Here is a 20,544-nt window from a genome sequence, read left to right on the forward strand (position 1 = left end):
AACTTGCTTTATCGCTTTATTCATTTGTGTAGTTCGTAGCATTGAGAGGAATTTGTGCCAAGCTTTGTAAGCGTAATATCAAAAAGTTATATTCAATTTCAGTTATCGCAATTAGATGTCGTGGTATTGGTTAAAATGAAGTCTTTCTCTATAATCGAAAACACGTGCGCGCGCTGGATAACAATAAATCGTGAAAACTAAATATTAAAAAAAAAGCCATTTATTTTGATACCAGTCATTACATTGTCTCATGCCTTACTGCACGCAACTTTGAATATAATCCATAATATGCATCGTCTGCGAATTTTGGTTATAAGTCACTACAAGTGGATATTCATGACGTTACCAAAGTTTATAGCCACTTTTTATGTGCGGTGTGCGAAATAATAAAATTGAATAACCATCTTCGTCACGGTTAGGCTATAAATATGTCGAAACCAAGGAAGAAAATAATATTGCAATTTAATTCATAACACTCAAGGAACAAAACAAATACGATAAATATTTAGATATTTATATGCTAATAGTTCGCTGATTTTTATATTCACTATCATTCAGAGCAAAAAATAGTGGTCACACTCCGAAAACATTAACAATCAGTTATTATTGGGAAAAGTTCTGAATCTATTTTAATTTGATGCCATCTATTATAAGATAATGAGAAACTCACGCATATTAAATTGATCTTACAATGATTCTCTCCCAGAGTTTTGGTGAATTAAAACACCCATACTTGATAAGGGAGTTTCATGCATGCTGATAGTTTCAAAAATAGTCTCGCCTACTTGAACTGCGTTCTGTGTACCAATTTGGTTTTCTTTCGTCTAATCATGTGGGGGGGACGTCAGTCAAGAGCAGTTATGACAAAGTGGATCCTCCAGTCCCGAATGCACTTTTAAGTTCTCAGAGATGAGTGTTAACTGCCTTGTCTGTCCATGCAAGTTAATTCACAATTAAGGCTCATCATACACACGTCTGGATGTGATAAAGGATGGAGAGTGTTCTTAAGATGAATGGGCGAAGGTTGTTAGTTTGATATATGGTTTGAATGTTGCGTGGAGCTTAATATTTATTAAGCAATCTATTTTTTCAAAATATATCATGGATATAAGGGACTTTTTTGGATATGGTTTTCAATATAGTTTCAAAGTGAACAGAATTTTTTTATAAAGAGAAGGGGGGGGTTGCCTGTGAGCGGAGATACGAGTGATTTTGCTCACTGTTTAGCAACTTTGTAAGTAGGACTGCCTAACTTTTGTTCCTTTAGTGTCGTGAATTAAACTTAAAGTTTCAAATGAACAGCTGCCAACACATATTATCTAAATTTCAAGCATCTACTAATTTATTCAGTTTTATTAAGTCTTCAGTTTAGGTATTTGAATGGAACTGAAATATATATGAAACTCAATCGATGTAAATATAAAATAAGTTTATAGTATTTTTGTTCATTTTATTTAACATCACAAATCATTCAATAAAAATTCAGTTACTTCGAAATGTATATTCTAAGTGATATTAACTTTTAAATAATTCAATTTGTTTAATTGTTAACAATAATTTTTAATGTTAGTAGTGTGGTCTATTTTTTACTACAATTATTTGGTCATTATGTGCAGTAGCCCAAAATTTGCTTCAAACAAATTTCTGGCATAGCAATGATTGACTGGATTTAATTTTCTTGATTATTTTGTAATCACTCACGACTTCTTACGCCAATGACAAGATATAGCTTTCTAGAATGCGTTAAACTTGAGGATGTTAATGACATTTATCAATAAATGCAATATGCTTTAAAGATATTTATTATAAAAACACATGTGTACAACGTATACAATTTTATACTTGCACAGCCACTCAAGTTCAGAGAAAAAATTTAACTAGAACAAAACCATCTCGATTTGAATGTAGCTAGTGACTGTTTCGGTGCTCAAAATGATGAGCTGCTAATCTATTCCGTTTGTTGGAAACTTTCTCTGTATCCAACACTTACAAAAAGCAAGCTGCGAACAAGAGATAAGGAGCAGTTCTTTTGGAATATGTGAACGATACTAACTCGGTAAGCGAGGACCAAATGGATTTGAATAAGCTGGGTTTTTTTCCTAGTCAGCTGAAAAATGTATTTACATCGCTTACATTTTTTGGTCTTTCAATTTTTCTTTATTTCTGTGTCGCAAATTTTCTTCAACTGTATTTTTCATTTCTCTCTCTTCATGCTCTATATCATACGAACATATCAGATATACGTACACAAATGGACAAAATTGAACTTTTTCCCCCTCCACCCGAGTGCAATTAAACAGTTAATCCAGTAATGCATGGTGATATTCTTTAATCAGATTTTATTCCGACTGTTTAATAGGTCCTCAGAACTATATTCCCAATACACTCTTCTTCTTTTTTATGAGTTGCACAGGAGATCATCTAGTCCTTCTCTAATTAGAACAATACAATAAGTCTGACCAATAACAAAATTATTTCAAATTACCTACTGGATTAATATCTCCATCCAATATCATAAGACTCTACAAAGGCGCTTCTTCCATCTTTATTATCCCGTAACGCAGACAACAAATGCCTGAGAGGTGATAGCACTCAGAAAATACTTTGTCACTTGGAGAAAGCTTAATGGTAGCGATAGAGATGAAAATCCTATTTGGCTGGGAGCAATTGATCTCCTGTGAACATAATTTGTTTGCTTTTTTTATTTTCTCTCCGACCAATAACCATCCCTTGGCGTAGCTAAACGATGGAGGACTTATAAACAGGAAGAAACTATGTACTCCAGTGTGCTGGCTCCAGTGGTGTCACCAAGACTAATCGATTACTTTATAGCGACTATCCCTTCTTCCTTGGCATAGTAGCAGATAATCCTGCTCCGTGATGGCTATTTTCGTACCTCCCTCATTTTACGTGTTCCATACTGATATGTTGGATGAAAAACTCTTCACAGTACTCTAATGTGTTTCACAGTTGAAACTACAGCCGTGATGGAAATACGAAACAGGATGAAGGGCCGTGATTACACTAGACAGAAATAGTGTATCCATCTCTTTATTACTTTTTTCCTGCATTTTTTTAAAATCTGTAATAACTTTTTCCCATTTCTATTACTTCCCATTTCATTCCCACTTACTTGACACATTTGATATTTCTAATCTCTCCGTGTCTTCCTTTTCCTTGTCTTTTGATATTCTCTGTTATGTTCTCTTTTATTTTTCCTGTATATTCTGAACTCAGTTCTCTCTTTCAAATTTCTCTGCTCTTTTTTTTTTTTTTTTTTTGCTACGAAGGTATTGTTGATTTCTCCTCTCCGTTCCTTCCTCAAGTGGAAATAATCATCATGTGGAATTCACTGTTTCACTAATACATAAAATGCTATATGTGTTGATGTAGCAAATCTGTGAAATGCAAGTCGGCAAAAATAACATTCTTTGCGCAAGCCTTCATGTTTCGCTGAACTTCTTAGTATAACAGCACACAAACCTAATAAAAGATAGAGTTATGACCAGTCTGCAGTTAGTTGGGTTGAAACAGATTCGAAATTAACACCGAGGCAGTAAACACGTTAATAAGAGTGTCTTACTTATATTAAATGAGTAAGATGCTCATAATTAGGCAGTTTGTCTGTTTTCCAGGATGTAAATTATACGAATCCTTCGGAGACATCATTGGAAAGAGCAAATTCCATGATTCTATACACAACCTGTGCATATATATATATATATATATATATCAAGCTGAACAACAAACAGATAATGTTAAGTGTATGAATGATGCACAACCTGATATTAGTATTTTAATGTGTAGGTTATTCTTGATTTTCTGATGCATCACAGTAGAAACTATAAAATCGCTAAAAATGCGAATGGTCGAACCCTCTGCTAAAGAAGAGAACTCTATCCGAGAAAGGTGCTTGGTGATAAAGTAGGAAACGACTGATGAGTGCACCTTGAAGAAATCGAATAAGATTAGAAAATTCCATCGCATTCTTCAAGTAAAACCATTTATGATCGTCTCTGATCCCAAAAGGTGCTGAGTTCTTTTCGTACAGTGCTTCAATTCCTAAGCTCAACCAGAGCTAGAGCAGTTCTACAACATTTACCCTCGTTCTCATTGAGCGTTTGTGGAATTCATCCGGAGAAGTTTCTATGACGAAGTGCTACCTAATCTAGGGTTCTTGTAAATGTTGAATACTGTTGAAAAATAGTTAACCAATCACTGTCTGTTCGTTCTCACCTGTATTTCAATGCCTCGATATGGAGCAGTCCTAACTGCAGCCTTATACTGGTTTATTCTGTAATCTTTTGTAAGGTGTGTGTGTGTGTGTGTGTGTGTGTGTGTGTGTGTGTGTGTGTGTGTGTGTGTGTGTGTGTGTGTGTGTGTGTGTGTGTGTGTGTGTGTGTGTGTGTGTGTGTGTGATGCGTTTACGTCATAAGTATCGTGCATGAAATTCAGTTAATTTGTAATATTTATTTCAGTTTTTGTGAGTTAATGTGCGTGACATACACTGATATAAAGTGTCATCTTCCCATCTTCCGCATTCGGTCTATTAAAGAATGAACTAAGTACACAAAAAAAAAAACTTTTAAAAATTGAAATGCATTTAAGACACCAAATAAATGAGGGTTCGTAATAGTGATGGAGACAATTCGACAACGATAGCCGAACGAAGACATACTTTAAGCATAGTTAAAGTGATACGCATGAAGCAAAACAAAACACAAATCAACTTCTAAACAATTTTCAACAAACCTCCAATCCTATTTAAAATATTCTTCGTAATTCTAATTAATACTTCCTCAAAATTTCTATTGGAGAATTATCTTCAAATCATTTACTTAACTATTGTTATTAATATTTAATGGACTTAAATAGGATCCTAAATGAACCTGAAACATAACGCTTGCTGTGACACATTGCTGGTTATATTAACTTGCTTCATGTGGCCATAACCAAGTATACACGAATATGCTGAATTTCATTTCTAAATGTACTGCCTTTTGATCCTCCTGTTTGTATTCCTCCCGTAATTTATGTTTGCTGTATTATTAAAATTCCTGTATCCAATGAGATAATTAAATATATTTATTGCATCTGGTGCTTACTTATTCATAGTATAGAAACACTAATGACCACCGTTATATCTATGAAACACTAAACATTTGTATTAATACATCAAGTGGCAATAATTAATAGATAACTAATCGTTGAAATAAGTAAGATTATAGTTATAAATGTTCATTATATACTTTGAGATATAATATTTTTAATTACCTTTTATTGCTGCAAAATTAACCTAGCAAAAATTAACACTTTGGTCACGAAGTGTTACTTTTTTATACTAACAGAAGATGACCACTCAAAATCGTACCGCAATCTTCATTCGCTGTAACCTGAAATTATTCTTATGATATTTAGAAATAACTTATCTGATTAATTTTGTATTATATTTTGTAATATATTTTTCCTCAAATTTATATGCAATTATTTAGGTAAGAATATACAATATCCTAATATACAATATCCCCAAGTGAAAAAATTAATTACACACATATATACAGGGTGTTCGGGATAAATTTGACAGTTTCGTAAGGAAAAAGAAAATCTTCTTTGTATCTATTAAATTTAATGAATTGACAAAAAAACATTACAGGCAGAGTTAATTACAATACTATCAACAAGATTTACTTAAAATAACCACCATTAGCATCGATCACAGCTTCAATTCTGCTTCGGAACCTCGAACAAGCTGATGCTACAGTCTCCCTGGGAAGGGCCGCAAAAACTGTTTTAATTTTATCCATTAACTGGGCTTTTGTATTACTGGAAGTGCGATTGGTGTCTTTTTCAACTGCGCCCCATACAAAATAATCCATGGGGTTAAGGTCTGGGGAGTTTGGAGGCCAAACATTTGGACTGGTGAAGTCGTAGAAATTTTCAGACAACCATTTTTGACTTTTCCCAGAGGTGTGGCAAGGGGCCGAATCCTGCTGCCATACATACGGCCTACCATTGGCTACCCTTGTTATCCAGGGCTTGACTACAGTTAGCAACTCCACGAACAAAGCCCGAATTCCAATGCCAGGGTTCTTCAACACCTGTTCCTGCAGATTTGCGAGGAATTCTGCTGTACGAACGCAATCAGATCGTCTGCTAGGGATCTTTCTTCTTGCTACATCCTCGTAGTCACCATTGCAAGTCTCTAGTTCATGCCTGATTGTTTTTACTGTATTCAGGGAGCATTGGGCAGCAGTCGTAATATCCTTATTTTGATGGCGGGCACGAATCATCATGATACAAGTTATTCTCTTCCATGATTCAGGTGGGTTCCAGCTATCCATCCTTTCTGACATCTTGTATATGAATGAAGAAGGGTCCAAACTTTTAAATGAAGAGAAGTGTGTGTTAATACATGTAACTTACGGAAAAATATAATTAATTATAAATATGTCAAATTTATCCCGAACACCCTGTATATATATATATCTTTGTTTTTAAGCGGTATTCTAAGAAAACCAAATTAATTTAGTCTTTCAGCTAAAGTATCGATCCTATCCGACACACACAGCTTGCAATTAATTATTTGAAAGGAATACGCCTAACCGAGTCCGTAAATCCACACTTCGTTGATCGTCAACTATACTTCAACGGTTTCCTTTCAAATAAGGTAGGTTTAACTAATTTGGTATTTAAATTTAATTTAAAAAGAGGAATTAGGGTCCATCCACGATACTAATGGACAAAAAGTTTACTACAAACTTTAATGGGTGGAATTCATATCAAAAATTAAATCCTGCATTAACTTAGTCATGAATAAACTGGAAAAACCATGTCATATCCTAACATTCATCTTACATCTTGATCCAATTCTAAACCTCTTCTTGGGCTTTACTAAGAAGTTTACATCACAGCTCGATTGATGTCTTCATTTTTAAGTTTGGTAAGCTACAAACTTAAGAGAATGTGAAGAATTAAATACAAACTAGCTGACTCGACAACAGCAATTGATTGCTATAGTGCTTAGGAAGCAGCTTTCTACTGCAGAAGATATGTATCTGAATGCAAAATCCTAAATGGAGTATATTAATATTTTTGAAATATTCTTTAATGGTAAAGCAACGAAGAACTCTCAGTATATTTATATAATTCATTATGCTTAACACGAAAGTATATTCTTGAATTGATTTCATCCGTCTTTTAACCCAGTGCAAGCAAATTCGAATTCAAGTATGGAAGGAAATATTTTCGCATTTTCTAGAAATGCTATTTAATATCGTTATAAATTGAAAGAGTTTGCAGCCACTGAAAGAAATCTTTTAATACTTTAACGAAGCATTTGTGAGTCTTGGTTTATATTTATGCTTTTCGTGGATTGAACTTTCAGTACAAGAGCCTTAAACGTTGTGACTAGTCTTTTTTTATTTCTTTATCCTGTCCTGTGATTTTCGTGAGCAATGGTTGGAATGCCATTTTATGAATGCCGCAGGCTGTAGTTTCAGTTATGTTGTGGCACTTTTCAATAGTTTTCATACTTGTTTCTTCATGATCACAGTTGTGTTGGTTTTTGACTGCGTTTACTGCGTTTTTTAAGGGTTAACCGTTTCACAAGTGACGATCTTGCATGCAATAAAGTGTTTGCTATCGCAGTGAATATCTCTTAGTGAGAAAGTTTTTATCGATGCCTCTACTTATTGGATCTATTTTTAGGATATATTTCGGTGTTATGACGTAGTTCACAACATTTTAGCCTCGAAAATTTTCTTTCAATAAGCTGCTCCTTAAGCTTTCGATTTTCTCCGTTGGTGGCAGTCAATTCGCCTTCTTTTATTTATTTACAAATGTATTTTAGATCTGAAGTTCTTTTGTATGTAAATCTACAAAAACTGAGAAAGGAGAATTGCGTAAGAATATAAATCTTAATTTGTCATACCTGCTCTTGAATTCAGCAAGTGTACTGTGCACTCTTGGTATATAAAGACATGAATTTTAAACTAACAACATGGATTTGTTTGTTATAAATAAATAAAAACTTCATATCTCGTAAATTTGCAACATTATCGGAATAGGATGTAACAGTATGTACGTACTTGTATAATAGTAACAACCAGACTACATGTTATGTTAGAAGAATGAAAGAATCCAAGAAATTGAATACGTTGTGTTAGCGAAATTTGAAAGTTCGCTTTTCAAATAACCTTGTAGTAAGCACAGCGAATAAAAGAATTACAGAGGTCCCAGTGAAGTACTTAACATTATTCATAAATATTGATTTTAAGGTAACGACAAGAAGAGGAAATAAATAATTTATATCTCGAAATATTATTGCAGAAATAGCCTTGCTTCAGACTGTATATCAAACACAGTGAAGTTAAAATTATTTCGAATCAGAAACTGTGTCCATGCTTCCTTATATCGCATTTTCTACTGCTAGGCTAACCCTGACCGACGAAAGGATGAAAATCTGTACACTAACGCAGTGGGTGGAGCAAGTTACATAATTTGGGTCAGGTTGTTAATTTGAATTGGTCGAAGCAACTAAGGCCGTATCTGAGGTTAATGTCTGGGGTGTGTTAATTTCGTGTTCTCTGGCTGGCCGGCTTGCGTGTTTTTCAGAATGAAAAACCGAGTTTCGGGGAAGAAGAAGAACCTTAACAGCTCCGTATGAGACTGGTTAACGTAATATTACACAAATTGGTAATATTAACACCAAACATCGAACGATGTTTAGTGTTACGATCCTTCAGTATCTAATGGTTCGTGCTAGATAATGAAAGATATTCGAGATCCAGATAGAACCCAATAGAGTTGGTTTGTATTAATATTCATGCATTACACTCTCTAGTGTAATGTACTGAGGCTAAATGGCACTAAACGATTCAAACACTAATTTTTTTTCATTCACGTTACAACGCAACATTTCAACAGTTTCCAGATAAAATAGTCAACTACTTTATGAAAGCAACAAGTTATACGCTTAATAATAATAATAATAATAATAATAATAATAAGCTAAGATTTTATTAAAATAGTAATATACAATATTTTACTTAAAAATGCGATTTCTTTACTTCATTAAAAAGTTTAAAAATCATAAAACTATATATCACAGATAAAGTAATTATCTGTGATGTATAGCAATTTTATTGTTTTATTTGTTCTTTTTATTGCTTCTTCCTATGGCTTGTTTCCAAATTAATTCTCTAAAATTATTATTAATATTCTACCTTTGATTTCATCGCAGAAGTATCTTATAATCCACGTATATATCTTGCTTTTTTAAAGCAGATTATCTACTTCCATTGCCCTCTATGAATTAAAACTGCTAAATAAAAGCGCTCCGATTATCACCTTCACGAGTTTTTATCACATTTTAATAAACCTAAAAATCAAAACATCTCATTAACGTACCCTCTATCTCTCCCTCTCTCTCTCTCTCTCTCTCACTCTGCCTGTCTCCCTCATACTAATTATAAAAAGGTGAGTACACTACTTTGAAGAACAGGGAGCTCAAACGGAGGAGGGGGGGGGTTCCTCGCAATTTTCATATCATCCGTCGATTTCTATTAAGTGAAGGGTACTTATCATCGAGACAAAGAAGACTTCGAATACCTTCCTCAAAGGTTTAATCAAGAGCTCTAATTATCTAGTTATTTCTCCTCAGTTTTTTTCACCTATATGAGGACACTAAAATCATCTTTTATCAAGAGCACTACAATGTTTGTTTGTTTTTTAAAAAGGCTCAAAACTTTCATTACAGAAGCTCTTTTTTATTGTGTAAAATAAATGTTAGTGATAGATTTTTAGAACTTCCATTAGTTCAAATATAAACTTATTTCAATTGAGTCAAAGTTAAGATATTTTAAGATTTAAGGTTAAAGATTAAGATTTTTTTAATCTAAATATACCGCAATCTTTTAATTTTTCATAAGCAGCTGAATGTCTTAAGAACACTTTACGTGTGCATATTCTAAGATCTCCCAGCCAAGTACATACAATTGACTGCCCTTTAAATAATGAAGTTTATTTGCAAAAAGAAGTGCTGCGTATAATTAATTAAGTGGTTAACGTATCTCATTACCCTAATTAGAACGAGACATCTCTTTAGAGACGTTAATTTAATGAATAGTATGGTTTAATTTGGTGCCAAAAGTAATTTTTTGGAAAACTAAGTGAAAGCGTACACGCAGTAAAATGTATCATGTACCACATACACGAGAGTGGTGAGGAGAAGCCGTCATTAAAGGGGAAACAATAGTTTTTTTTTTTTTTTTTTGCTAAGAATAACTTAACATTATATCTGCTCTTATTCGTATCTTTGCATAAGTTTTTGCTGCTGGTTTCGTGGGATTCTCTGAAGAATTAAGTTGTATAAGTGGAATATCTGACATTCAGATTTTTCTGGTTTGCAGAAACGCATTTAGTTGTTTGTTGAAGCCCGAAATGATTTATGGGTTTCCATTTTTGTAAACATGCTTTCCGAGCATGTTTGTTCTCATTTTATTGTTGACATTTTTTTTATAACCGATACTTTAACGCTGGCAGTGTCTTGCGATGCTCTTTGCTTTAGTATGTTATGACGGATGTCTTCATCTCTCTTTAATGGAGGAAACCATTTGCTTTGTTGGAAAGAAACAGGGTCATCGTGTAAGATACAACACTTTTTATTTACTACAGTTATCAAAAAAGATGGCTCCATCAGTTACTGATAGCGATGAGTTCATAAATATACATATACGATGTTGGCCATGTTTCCATATATGAATGAGCTAATGTCGGATGTTCTAATATAGACTAGCTGCATACAAGTGCACAAATATAAACTGCCAAATAAAATATGTAGCGCAAAAATTAAATGTCTTACCGCTAATGTTAAACTGTACCTTCTATCATTTTGATATTTGATGTATAATGACAATAGGTTCAAATTTTCATAAAAATCCGGATTGTTAAAAATTACCTCGTGGGATTAATAGACTAATTGTAAAATTGCATGCGGTAAATACTTGTTAGAAAAAATAAATGTTTAATGTTTGTAGACATGGCAGTAATTTCAACGAGAGATCCGCTAAGATATACGCACATGATAATCGAAATAAAATAGTTGCAAGACTGTAGAATTAAACACGAGATAAGAGATATTATTCGTTTCTTTTGAATGAAGAGTTCACAATTACCAGGAAAAAAGCTCCTGTATGCTGCAGTGCAATCCGAAATAGATGTGAGAACTTGATTCTAAAGACCACTCACCCACATCAGATGAAAATAACCATCTCCTTGAAGGTGCAATCCACTATTCTGAAATAATCTCTTATTTCATTCCATCTCTAGGTAAGGTGAACAATGAAATGGAGTTAGTGAAATCCGAGTAAACGCAGTTTATTGGACAACAAAATTGTGCTGTCAGATGTGCGCTATAGTGATATTCATTTGGGTTTTGATAGCCACTATAATACTGGTCTCAACTTTCCCACAACGATGCTATTGATGTCAAGTCTTGTCCAGATACTGAATACATTTCAGGATATTGAGTATTTTAAATTTATAAATAAGTGTATAGAACTTTAACGGCATGACTGTATTCTCCTTGAAATCCACATTAAACGATGATATTTTAGTCTATGCACATTTTACACTGAACGACCTGTTTTGTACTGTGAAAGAAAGTAAAACAAAAGTTTCAATAACACCTAAAGGAAAGAAAAATTCATGAAAGGGAGAAATGTGGAAGCCAGGAGATACGATATTAATATTTATTAACTTAATTTTTCCATCAGATTTTCTACTACCTCTATTTGAAAGGGTGCATTATATCTCATGTATAAAATGAATATATACAGCACGTAACCCATGTATCAATGCACACCATCAATCGAAGAAAAGAAGAAATTTATCCACTATGAATAAAGTTATTTTAGTTGAATATTTGACCACAGAGGCTCTACATACCGATGACGTTCTAACATCTTTGATATCATAAACGAAAGCCATTGGAAGTATATTCAGGATAAACAGTCGCGATCTGAACGGGTAGGTATTGAGATAAAATAAATACCATACACTTACTATTTAAACATTAATAGATATAATTTAGCATGTAATATATAACAATATATCAGGTTGAATATTAGTATATGTAATATCACATTGCTGATAAAATAATTTGTATGCACCATTTTATGAATTTAATGCAAAAATATTTTCGGAGAAACTTTATTTGAATCATCCTTCCTAATTCTCAAGAAACTTGATTTAAATTTGTTGAAAATTCCTTTCGTACAAAATCAAAAGGGAAAGCTTGTCTCACACTGAAATACCAGCCGTACTTTCTTATCCAGGTGCAACCTTTTCAAAAAAGGTTGCACCTGGAACAGACGTCTTTTTGACGAAGTCTGCAACGTCGTCAAAAAGAGGGGCCTAATAAATAAATAAATATATATATATATATATATATATATATATATTGAAAGCAATTACTAAAGAAATGACTTTTGTACTTCATTTGATGTACATACACCGTCGAAGAATTGTAAATAATTCATCATTGGTTGTGATTTGATCAAAGGGTGACTTTTGATGTTATTCGTTTCTGGGAATATTATTCCGATCTTTTAACCACACTAGACGAAAAACGTCGTGAGAAAAGATCCGGTTTGCAGAATTAAAAAATCATCTTTCATCAAGACAATGCACCTCCCCACAAAAGTGCTTTGGCAATTAGGAAAATTAAGAGATCTGCACTATGAATTGTTGGAACATCCACCCTGTTCCCCATATTTGGCTCCCTCTGACTTCCATCTCTTCCCAAAACTAAAACTCTTCCTCGCTGGTCAGCGTTTTTCTTCGAATCAAGAGGTGATTGCGGCTGTAGAGGACTATTTTGCAGATCTTACTGAGAACGCTACATGGACGGAATAATGGCGCTGGAGCATAGCTGGAATAAATGTTTAGTCTTAAGGCAGATTATGTTGAAAAATAAAAATAATTTTGAAATTATAAATTCGTTTTTTCATTGTTAGGACGAGATCTTTTCAGACCACCCTCATATTTATACTAACAGATGTAACCTACAGTTACGTTAAGTATAATAATCACAAAATATCTTTTCAGAATACAGAATACGGATGATAACATTATAAAACATATATATATGTATATATATATATATATGTGTATATATATATATATATATGTGTATGTATATATATATGTGTGTGTGTGTGTGTGTGTGTGTGTGTGTGTGTGTGTGTGTGTGTGTGTGTGTGTGTGTGTGTGTGTGTGTGTGTGTGTGTGTGTGTGTGTGTGTCAGCAGGCAATCACACACATGCAAATCATCGTTTGGGCATGTTCTGTTCTTTTTTTTTTTCAGTTAGGTGATCAGCTTATAAATATAACAAAAAGATGGAAGAAATTCAAAGGAACACAAGGTTAAAGTGTTTGCAGATCCTGTATGAAAAAATATTCTCAGTTATGAAATCTTTAGTTAAAAATAATCTGAATGCTATATTAATTTTAAATATTCAAATTCTTTGAGTTGACCTTGTCTAATGGTGAGTTTAACAAAAATACATGAATATACGTGTATTAAGAAGCGCAAAAACATTAGAATTATTTCGTCATTAATGGAAGTGCTTTAAATTGAATTAGTTCTACACTGTCTGCAGTTGTAAGTATAATCAATGATATTTACAAAATAGAATACCTTTGTGTGATTAAAATATTCGAGTATTTAAAAAATGGTTCCAGACATCATTTCCTTTAACTTTTACATCAATGTACTGTGATGGGATTTTCATCTCATAAGATTTTATCTACGTCTGAGATCCACGTCTGATATTTTCTAGAAAACGGTCGCTTAAGTACGTATGGGAAATAAATAAAGGTGTGAGGTAAAAGAAACAGAATGCTTACATATGCATTAAAATATCAAAACCTATATGTGTGAAAGTCGAAAATTAATTTTATTTTCTAGCTGAATATATACTTTGATAGTACTAGAAACATATACGAGTTGATAAACACTAACGTATTCACATGTTACGCTATTGGTCTCATTTACTATTAAAAAATCACCGCGATAACCTTTGTTTTTTACGCGAAATATTCATATAAATGTACCAATTAAATTCTTAAATTTTCAGTGCCTATGCTAATCCCCTCTGGAACGATAAAATATAAAGCCAGTTATAATGAAGGAATTGGCAACCGGCAAACATACGAAGTAGTTTTTACTTAATTTTTCCTTAACTATATTTCTACATACACAACGAGAAGGTTTACCAATTAATACTGGAGAAACGTTTTCTTAGAATAAGATTAAATTATTTTTCGTTTAATAATTTTGAGAGAAGATATCAATAAATACAGAAATTGAGTTAAATAAGTGGAAAAAAACCTTTCTTTCTTCCTTTCTTGATCAATTTCACTCCTTACGATTAAAAGTTTCAAAAGACTAACTGCTAATTTATTCAGCGCATTCTGGTGATAATTATCTCAATTTATTATTTTCGCAATAAGATATTCTTCTGTCCGAACTCATTATATTTCATAATAATAATAATCGACTTATGTAAATTTTATTATAAAGATAAAAATGAGATAATTACTTCTATTCGTGTCACATGCATTCTCACATCGCCAATCTAAAACTGAGTTGAGTTTTCGTTGCTTGTTTAAAGCACAACGATACCATTTTGCATTGTTGTTATTAGATTTGTAAATTACAACTAATAATGAGCTGAATCCTAATGAGTCGGTCGAAAATGCAGTTATAAATTACATTTATAAACTGCATGCCGAAGATGTTTCAAACAGAAGAATTTAGCTTATTGAATTCTTTAGAAAATATTCAAAATCCCGCTAATAATAGTAACGAGTGCCTTGCTTTGTTTACCACAAACTTTTCAGTTAAGTGGAAATAATTCAAGCATATTATAAAATAAAAGGATGAAAGGCACCGGAAAACAAACTTTTCAGATTTACTTGAAGTATTATATTTGAATTAAAGTGACTAATTACGACATGAATTTTAAGGAGATCCCCAAAAGAAAAGTCAGGTGATAACACTCTAAAGCAATCATGATATCGAAACCTAATAAAGATTGAATAAAAGAATTCGTAGGAAGGGTAACTTTCATGATACTAGATCAGCGGAAGAATAACACAGGCGGAATTATCATTAGTAAACATTATCATCAGTCATCAGCGAAAAAAAGTTCGATTCCTGCTACAAACTAACGGAATATATCGAGCAATTAGATTATATACGAAGGCAGTCTGGAAAGTTCTCGTTCTAACAATGAAAAAACGAATTTATAATTTCAAAATTATTTTTATTTTTCAACATAATCTCCCATAAGACTAATACATTTATTCCAGCGATGCTACAGCGCCATTATCCCGTCCGTGTAGTGGTTTTCAATAAGATCTGCAAAATATCCCTCTATAGCTGCGATCACCTCTTGATTCGAAGAAAAACGCTGACCAGCGAGGAAGAGTTTTTAGTTTTGAGAAGAGATAGAAGTCAGAGATAGCCAAATCTGGAGAATAGGGTGGATGTTCCAAGAATTCATTGTGCAAATCCCTTAATTTTCCTATTGCCAAAACACTTTGTGGACAGGTGCATTGTCCTGATGAAAGATGATTTGTTTATTCTGTAAACCGGGTCTTTTCTCACAATTTTTTTCATCTAGTCTGGTTAAAAGATCGGAATAATATTCTCCGGTTATTGTTTACCTTTTCATAATTAATAGACAAAATGCCTTTAGCATCCCAAAACACCGAAGCCATGACCTTTCCTGCTGATGGAACCGACTTTGTCTTCCTTGGCGCTGAACAACCGGCTTCTGTCCACTGTCTTGATCGCTGTTCGGATTCTAGTGTGTAATGGTGAATCCAAGTCTCATCCATAGTAATAACTCGACGCACAAAATCAGTTTTATTCTTATTAAAACGCTCCAAACACTGTTCAGAGATTTTCATGCGAGTGAGTTTTTTATCTGCTGAGAGCACACGCGACACCCATCTTACGCAAAGCTTTTTCATTTGCAATTCTTCATGCAAAATATATCCTACACATTCTTTTGAAATGCCTATAGTCTCATCAATTTCAAGCACTTTGACTCGCCGGTCATCGAATACCACATCGTGCACTAAATCAATGATTTTTGGAGTTGTTGTTACACTTTTTGGACGTCCTCCACATGTATCAAACTCGGCAGTCATTTCTTAATGTCGAAAACGAAAGTGAAGAGTACCCATAAACATTCATGAACTTCGAATGAATTTCTTTTGGCGTTAAACCTTCTTTTACAAAGAATTTTATAACCGCACGATACTCAATTGTATCCATTTCAAGGGATACAGACAACACTTTTGCTTCAGACAGCTGTATAAAACAAACTACTTGATAGAATGACTTGCAATTTCACATGGATGCTTATGACAGATGTACCAACTTAGAAAACAATCTCTTGCCGATAGCGTTGCCATCTGTGGTCGAGGCCTAGGACTTTTCAGACCACCCTCGTATGTCGATAGGTAAGAAAGGTTTTCACTCGACAATAAGAGGAGTTCTTTATCTCACAACATATAATTATATCTACCGTATATAATAAATTAAAGTTACGAACACGAAGTAGTAGCAGTGGTCTTCCATATTCTCACTGCCTTTCACCTAGCACACAGGAAGATAATTTAGTGAACTGCCGAGATGGGGAAAGATAAAAGCCCGCCAGTCTACCGACTTTCGGAGATTAGAATTAAAAGATTACCACCTCTTATTCTTTAAAAGAAGGTCAAACGCTGTAGATATTCACAATTTCCCTGATGAGAGAATACACAGTAAAACCGTTTCGCAGGCCGGCGGCTAGACAGTCCACGAGGCTTCATGGTAAATAATTAAAGGCTTCCCAACCAGTTAGTAAATAATCTTGTTATATCTTAATCTTACTGAAATATACCTGGAGGGATAGTATAAGTACGGCATTATTTGGAAGGATTGCTGAGGCCATACATAAATGGGGGACTGGGTTACCTTTGTGTGTGTGATATATTCGGAGTTATGTTGTGTACACTTTTCCTGTACTCTTTAACTCTTCTTCAATATTAAAATTGAAAGACAACATTAAAAAACATGGTTCGTCTCTGAATAAGAAAACAAAACTCTCACAAAAATCGTACAAAAAAACAACAAATATTCAATCAAACATCATACAAAACTATAAACATACATCCACAATACTACTGGTCTAAATACCAAAACAAGAAAACAATGTGCACCACAACTCACAGTCATCAAAATCTGATTCAAAATTCTCTTAATGTGCACTTTTTAACATTCCATTGTTGTCTTTATTACTCTCCAAATTCTGATAATCACTCTGACTCTTTGATTTTTTTATCTAAAGTTTGATTTTCTGCAGTTCAAAAACCTTGAACAGTGAGATCTCTTCCTTGGGGATTTCAAAGTCTACAACTCGAACTCGCTTCTTTTCTCTAATTCCACAAATCAAGCTGGCAAAGATCCAGAAGTATTTTCTGTTAACAACGACCTAACAGAAATTGTCCATCCACTCAACTGAGTAGTAGATAACCATCAAAATTCTTTGAACAACATTGATATTTTCTTAACCAACTCTCTTCCAAATATAATAAGTCATCGATTTGCACAGATGTTATGGGGATTGCCGTACTTCGGCTTATGACTTGCAACGCCATCTATTAGGCATCACTTTGTGAACATAATAGATAAAATATAGAGCCGAAATGCTTCAGTTTGGCATATCTAAGATATTATGGATCCATCCATATTTAGCTAAACAGAGAAACAAACTGAAAAACGTTTGGAAAATTTGCGACAGAGTTTATGATAAGATAAGCTTTGGCATTGGAGTTAGCTTGGCTTGCACTACGAGTACTTAAAAGACACAAGCTAACTCCGATTTCGAAGGTTATACTCTCATATTCTCTCTCTGATAATTTTTCGAAACTTTTTTTTAATTTATTTCTATATTTCGCTATAAAATATGGCTGGGTCCATAATATCCTCCATTTTATTGTAATAGATGACTTTCCTAAACTGACGTACAGTTCATAGCACCATCGCCATTTCGTTTGTTTCTGCCTCAAGCACAAGTTGTGTGTTGTTAGGGAAATTAGATAGGTAGTTATTGTAAACGAAATACAAACCCTAAATATGATGATGATACGTGTATTCACAATGATACGAAGAGGTGCATTATAGCTAAGGAGACTTTTTAGCTTAAAAATGGAAACTGTTAAATGACATGATAAGGTAATAAGTTCGTAGATTTTGAGCGTGCTCACGAAATGAATGAATGAATCCACTGTTAGAACTATTATAAAAGAAAAAGTTCGCATTATACAACATATACGTTCAGCATATGCAATTCCCGATCACTTCCAAGAAAAGAGACGAAGCACATTAATAGAAGAAATGGAAAAGATTATTGGCGATTTTGATTAAATACAAACAACAACGAATCACAAAAGAAAACACAGGATGCTTATAGCATGCTATAAACTGATTTACGACGAGGGGAGAACATTACGTATCTATGAATACGTAATAATGTCCCCCCCCCTTGTTGTATATCAAATTCAATTTGATATATCAAAACTGCATCGTATTTTAGCATCCTTCGACTTATTTTACGCGGATTTTCACCTTACAAGGAACTCTTCGGAATGAATTAACCGCGTCCAGTAAGTCTAGGACTTACTGTATACTGTAGATTATCATTTCTCTTCTTGTAACTAAGATCATAACCTCGACCAAGAATTCTTTACAACGAAGCCACTTTATCCAGCTTCCCAGTCTCGTTTCTTTTGGCACCACAGTGGTTTCAAACAGAATCACCTCCATGATTTCTATGTTTTAAACTGGAACACCATCCTTCATACTAGAAATCTGTGCACCATCCAAGTTTTGGTTCTCCAAGTGGGAAAAGACAGTCCAAGAAAAAACTTCAGTGTCATAAGTGTCTCAAAACTAGAACGTCAGCTTCACATGGCCTAAACTAGAGCTCGTAACAACTTCAAAAACATCAACGAATCAAAATCTGATTTTGAAGGGGAAATGATCTCAAAAGTTTTACAATGTGTAGTGTCTGGGCCAATAATAATAATAATTAACATACTGCTATTAACCAACCAATAGATGGCAGCAGTTCTACTAGTGGCGCCATCTGTTGATTACCTGTAATGACACAACAATAGCGTTCAGATTTCTAGCTTTCGATCAAAAGTAATCAGTTAGATACTCAGCATGTGCATAAAGCTCCAAGAATTACTAAAAGTTTCACAATTTTTTTTTTATTAAGTATATTCATTTTTGGAAAAGATTATTTATTATAGATATTATTTATTATTTATTATAGAAAAGATATTGGATATTCGACTGACGCGAATGGTAATCAAACTGAAGATAAAATTTCATTTGCTATCCAATCAATACTGTGTGTATATGAACATGCTTATAACTGAAATTAGATCATTTACGAAAATTAAGTAAAATAACAGAGTGATGGAAAGAAATGCTTATATCTTTATTTCTGTTTTATCCTATGCTATTCCATGGATACCGCTTTGGCATCAAAGGGGTAAAAACCAATTATCATTTCTGGAAGCTGATTTTCTGTACCACTTGCGACAATTGGTATCTGACAAGAAACTGCTTTGATACTGTAACCAATACGAATATATAATTATAAACATTTCCTTTCCTGCACGCACAATTATACCTGATCTTCCTCTGTTGCATTAGTTGGTTTCATCAGTTACTATTTTCCGACGATAGCCGAATACTTTTTTACAGGCTTTTATTGTATTTTAATACGAATATAACAGACGTTACCTAATATAGTTCAAAATGAAATGGGATGATCCACAAACACAGTTAGAAATAATGAGAACGTACTAAGTACAATCAAATTCATGCATGTTAACAGTTAACATTCAAGAAAATGTCTGGAGTTTACATACAATTTTGTTCTAATGGAGATAAAATCGAATTTTCTTGATGAAATCCTCTCCATCTAGGTATCACATCGACTTACCTCTATAAATGTTTATCTCACTGTAAACAGAATTCACATTCAGGTTCTTTCCGACCAAAGACATTTTCGTTCGTCCGACAATACTAGAGATTTAACCTTCAGTGATAATCGTAATACTTCCTAGTGCTTTCTCTATACTATCCTCACTCATAAATCGAAGATAGAATTGACTTCGTATCATCAAAAAAGGCTTTCTAGAATGAGAAGACTTAGAACAAATTGAGGATCAAACTTTCTCGAAGTCCGCCAAAATCACGTAAATTTTAGAATCAGCACAATGATTCGAATACACGAAGACAAACATTTTTGAAATCTAGTTAACAAGCGCATCTAAAATTTCATTGAAACCGCTTACATTACATACGCATTACCGATGGAAAAATATTAGGTGATATTTGTAATAAGAAAAAGTGTTATTTACAATCAATGGACTAAATAACAATTTTTTTTTCCCAAAAGAAGTAATAAT

General features: G+C 33.4%; 1 protein-coding gene and 1 pseudogene across 1 annotated transcript in view; one reads left to right on the forward strand and one right to left on the reverse strand.

Moving 5' to 3' along the window:
• LOC150096725 (uncharacterized) overlaps positions 1–20,544 on the reverse strand; it is a 460,240-nt gene that overhangs the window by 206,540 nt on the left and 233,156 nt on the right. The gene's annotated exons all lie outside the window — the stretch shown is intronic.
• LOC150096726 (pyrokinin-1 receptor pseudogene) overlaps positions 1–20,544 on the forward strand; it is a 151,335-nt pseudogene that overhangs the window by 116,077 nt on the left and 14,714 nt on the right.

The sequence above is a fragment of the Typopeltis vanoorti genome, chromosome 18, assembly GCF_054136105.1.
Source record: "Typopeltis vanoorti isolate ZY-2024b chromosome 18, IOZ_Tvanoo_1.0, whole genome shotgun sequence".
In the NCBI taxonomy this organism is placed as follows: Eukaryota; Metazoa; Arthropoda; class Arachnida; order Uropygi; family Thelyphonidae; genus Typopeltis; species Typopeltis vanoorti.